This window comes from Chrysochloris asiatica, unplaced genomic scaffold, assembly GCF_000296735.1.
Source record: "Chrysochloris asiatica unplaced genomic scaffold, ChrAsi1.0 scaffold00409, whole genome shotgun sequence".
NCBI lineage: Eukaryota > Metazoa > Chordata > Mammalia > Afrosoricida > Chrysochloridae > Chrysochloris > Chrysochloris asiatica.
The window spans coordinates 383580-388562 of record NW_006408927.1 but is presented as its reverse complement, the minus strand read 5'-3'; positions in this window follow the sequence as shown (position 1 = coordinate 388562).

Below are 4983 nucleotides of genomic sequence, written 5' to 3'. Positions count from 1 at the left end.
TGGTGGTCTCCCGGGGGTGATGGTGCCCTGGGCTGGTGGTCTCCCGGGGGTGATGGTGCCCTGGGATGGTGGTCTCCCGGGGGTAGGGATGTCTTGAGTGGTAATCTCTTGGGGGTGGGGTGTCTTATGGTGGTGGTCTCCCGAGGGTGGGTATGTCTTTGGGTGATGGTCTCCCAGGCATGGGAGTGTCTATGGGTGGTGGTCTTCTGAGGGTGAGACGCTTTTGGAGGACTTGAATATGCCCATAGCTTCTGCAAGGATCTTATTGTATTCATCCCCTCAGTCCTAGCTCCCCCATTACTCTGCCTGTCCCTAAATACTGTAAAAACAGCCATCTGGACTCACCAACAGCCCCATGGCGCCCCCAGACTCTAAGAGCCCGAATCCAGCCTCAGGGCCTCTGCAAGGGCTGTCCCAGCTGTGATGTTCTCGCCCCCCTCCTCCCCATCCCCTTCTCGGTTGGTTATTTCTCCCCGCCCCCCATTTTCTTTGAGACCCTGGTCGTGGTCACATAGCTGCAGCGGTGGGTGGCTCCCCTCTCCTGGACCACTGGGATCCTGGAGCGTGGGGGTATCGACTGCCAGCCCCCGCCGTGGCCCCAGGCTCCGGTGCGCGACAGCTCGCGGGAAGGAATACTCCAGGGACCCCAGGTGTGGCCTGCCTGTGCCTCAATCTCCCTGGTTGAGGAATAAGAGACAATAGCTGAGATCCGAGAGCGCTGGTAGTCTGCGTTCTCAATCCCGAGGTCTAGAGGACGGACTGGGAGGATGGACGGAGACGTTGAGGCTCAGGAGGAGGGGCCGGGAGAGCAGGGGTCCCTCTGGCCGAGGCCCAGGTATCCCAACTCTTGTCTTCGGCCCTGCGCAGCCCCGCCTACTGCCGGGAAAGGCGGCTCAGGTCCTCCCCCGGAAGCTGGGCTTTTAACCCGGGCTGGGGGCAGCGGGTGTGAAGAATGGGCGGCTTCCTGGAGCCCTGGCCGCCCACCGGACTCTGCACGCCCCTGGGAGGGAGACTGGCCGCTAGGCCCCGAGTCCCCCCACGGGGTGTGTCCGTCCACTGTCCGCCCTTCACCTGGTCGCCTGTCTCTACCTGCGCATCATGGACACACATGGCTCTAGGAGACCAGGAAGCAGAGGGGGTGGTGGTGGTGGGGGCACTGATGGGGGGTGGGCAGGGACAGGTGAGTGGAGCGTTCTGTGCAGAGGAAACAGGAAAGGCTGGAGGTAGAAGAAACTAGGGACTATGGTGAGGCCCTAGAGGTGGGTTGGTGGGTCTTGGGGTGAACCAGAGGGGGTCTTGCCGGGGAGGGGCAAAGCCAACATCTAGAGTTTCTAACCAGACCGAGCAGCACATCCCCCCTCCCCACACCATCCTGCAGCACCCACCCACCCCTCCCCAGGGCTTGGCCCCCCTCCGGCTTCCCGGCACTCTCCCCGCCCTGAGGAAGTCCTCAGGAAGCCTCCTCTTCAGAGGGTACCACCCCCACCTCCTGTTCTCTACCCGACACTCTCAAACCCTGACCTCCTGGCCTCTGCCTGTCCCACACGGAGCAGGAGGGAGGTACACCCTTGAGGGCTGGAGGGGGAGATGTACCCAGGGCTCCTTATCCCCCACACGGCCCAACCCTCCCACCTCCTCGACCCCAGGGGCCAGCCTGAACCCACTTCCGGCCACTGAAATGACTCCTTTTGGGGTGGGTGAGTTCTACCCTCAAGGAGCTGAGAGGGCCAGTTATGTGGGATTAACACAGAGTCCCTGCTTCCGTGCAAGGTAGGTACATGTAAACCTTAGCTGGGGGCCCCAGACCTGAAACATCAGCCTCTCCACCCATGGGGCCTACACCCCTGGCTGGTTCGGAGAAAGGAGATTCTTAATGGAAGAAGATAGTGGTGGTGGTGTGCCGTAGAGTTGGTTCCGACTCCCCATGACGCTATTCAGGGCTTCTGAGGCTGTTCATCTTTACAGGAGCAGAAAGCCTCACAGTTTCCTCCAAGGAATGACGGGCATTTAGATTAGCAGCCTGACTTGTAACCGCTATGCTACCAGAACTCCTTGGAAGAAGAAAAGGAATCTTATAATAAACAGCTACCAGGAAGCCGGAGACTTTCTGATCCCTTAAAAGATTTACCACCTCAGAAACCCTAAACAGGATTGCTATTGAGTCAGAACTGACTCCACGGCACACCACCACCACCACCAGGAAGCCAGAAAGGGGACAAGTGAGGCTCATGTCCCCACTGGTCCCAAACACCCCCAATGGTCCCTGAAACCTATGTAACTGAGTGAGTTAGAGGGGGACTAGAGCCTGTGCATGAAATTCCTGAGGGGACACCTTGCTGCCCTATTGGACAGGGCAGGGCAGGGTGCGCATAGGGGTCAGGAGTGAGACAGTTCCCCATCTGTCTGTCTGTCCCCTCAAAACCCAGATGGACTGACATGGAAGATGTTGGAATCATGTCAGGATTTGGGGTTTGCTCGCTGGTGTCTAAAGACTCACCCTGACTAAGGCGAAGCTGAGGGGGATCTGCCTAAACTTCCCACCATTCTAGAGAAGGAGAAGGAGCTAAAGGGAGCCCTGCTGGACACCCCGCACCTGGCTCTGGGGTCAGAGTGTCCTGTGGCCAGCCCCCCAGCACAACTCTATGGCTTGGCTCTGCACGACTGACCACGCCCCTTGTCTGGACGTTGTCATAGACCCTGCTGCTTTGGGGAGGGGCCTCTCTCAGAGGGTTGCCTTGCCCTGATCTCAGCGGCCAGCAGTTGTTAAGTGCCGTGGAGTCAGTTCTGACTCATAGCGACCCTGTGTAGGGTTTCTGAGAAGCAGCTGTTGAGTTTCACCCGCTGACCTTGTGGTACAGTGCTTATCCTACAATGCCACAAAGCAGGACGCATGGTCAGCACCCGAAGGTTAGGAAACTTGAGGAGCAGTTGGCAGGCCCACTGGAAGCTCAGCCTGACCCCTGACCTCAGGCCCTGGGGCCCCTTGGGAACCACTTGTATCGCTGTCCCCCTGTAGTGGTTCCTCACCATCAGGGACCTGGACTGGTAGTGGTGAAGGCACTGCGATGAGGAGGATGGTCAGTAGAGAAAGCAGCCCTGGACAGGAGTGAGGAGGGAGGGGTTAGACACCCCAAAAGGATGATGGTGTGATATGGGGGTGTTCAGATACCCCATGGGAATGGGCAGGGACTACAGTGCCACAGTAGATTGGCTGTGGGGTGGGGGCAGCAGGTATTCTCACGGGATGGGTGGGAAATATGGTGTGCAGTGGGAAGGGGTCTCATGTGGGCTGGTGGGAACCAGCAGGGTGGGGCAGCGATAATACCCACTTCAGAGGGGTGTGAGAGGAGCTACTATCATGGTGGTCCTGATGACTTTGTCTAGGGGCCTCATCATCACCATGTTCCTCAGCTCCACATGAAGCAAGTGGAAGATGAGGTCATAGAGGGCAGGGCCCAGCCCACGACACAGGTCACGGATGCAGGTGTTCAGGCTCTGGATTACACCTGTGGATGACTGAGCATTTACCACCGTCCCAGAGACCCCGGAAATGCTGGCCCTGGTCCAACAGGGGCAACACCAGGCCCAAGTGAGCTTAGGAGTGGTGTGGTGACCAGGTGGACCTTGGGGATCAAATCACCACCATAGTCCAGCCACAGACCTGTCCATCCATCCATCCACCCATCTATCATGTCTGTCCATCCATCCTTTCATGTATCCATCCTTCCATCCATCATCTGTCCAGCCAGCCAGCCACCGTTCATCCATCCATCCATCCATCCTCCATCCATCATCTATCAATCCATCCTCCCACCCATCTTATCATCTATCCATTCTCCCACCCATCATCTGTCTGTCCATCCACCCACCCATCCATTATCTGCCTATCCATTCATCCCCCCATCCATCCGCCCTCCCTTATCTATCCATCCACCCATCCAGCATCCATCCATCTTCCCATCACCCACCTCTCTATCCACCCTCCCATAGCCATCCATCCACCATTCATCCATCCTTCCACCCACTCACCCATCCATCCCCTCTATTCATCGTCTGTGTGTTCATCCATCCACCTTCCCATTCATCCATCCATCCATCCATCCTCCTATCATCTGTTTGTCCAGCCTTTCACCTACCCACATATCCATCCATCCATCCCCTCTCCCATTAGTTTGTCCATCCATCCATCAATCCATCTATCCATCCACCCATCCATCCATCCATCCACCCACCCACCCACCCATCCATCCATTCATCATCCATCCATCCTCCATTCATCATCTTTCTGTCCATCCACCTTCCCATTAGTCTGTCCATCCATCCACTCATCATCTATCTACACCCCACCCCACCCCCGCATACCTCTCCCTTCATCCATCTGGTCCAACCTACCAGGTCTCTGCTGAATTCCTGGGGATCTTCTGCCCCTGACCCAACAGTCTATCTGCCACCCAGTAGCCTGAGAGATCCCATTAAGCCCCAGAGCCAGTTTCTGCCACAGCTACAACCCAGACCTTGAGTTACCTCCTCCACATGACAGGCTGGCCATTGTGGCTCCTTGTTAGGTGCTCCCCTGGCAGCTGGAGAATCTCCCGTCTCGTTGCTGTAGCCCCAGTAGATAGGATGCTGGCGTAAAGTGGTACAGCCTCCATACTTGCTGGTCAGGGTTGGTGATGGGGATGGTGATGCTGGGCATAGCAGCAAAGGGCTTCCACTGCCCCCATCAACCTGTGGGAGGGCGAGGGAACTTCCAGGACCCTTAGGAGCTGTGCATTCATCACCCTTCACCACACCTTGGGCTCTCCCCACCATGAACGCACCTGCTCACCAAGCCTGGGAGTGGAGGCAGACACCAGACACAGAGATGGCAGCAAAGTGCCACCTGGGTCAGGATGTGGACCACAGGCTGCCCTGCGTCCCCTGCGCATCTCTGTCCTCTTCATCCCCCAGCTGGCCTGCCCATGAGCTGATCCAGTATCGGCA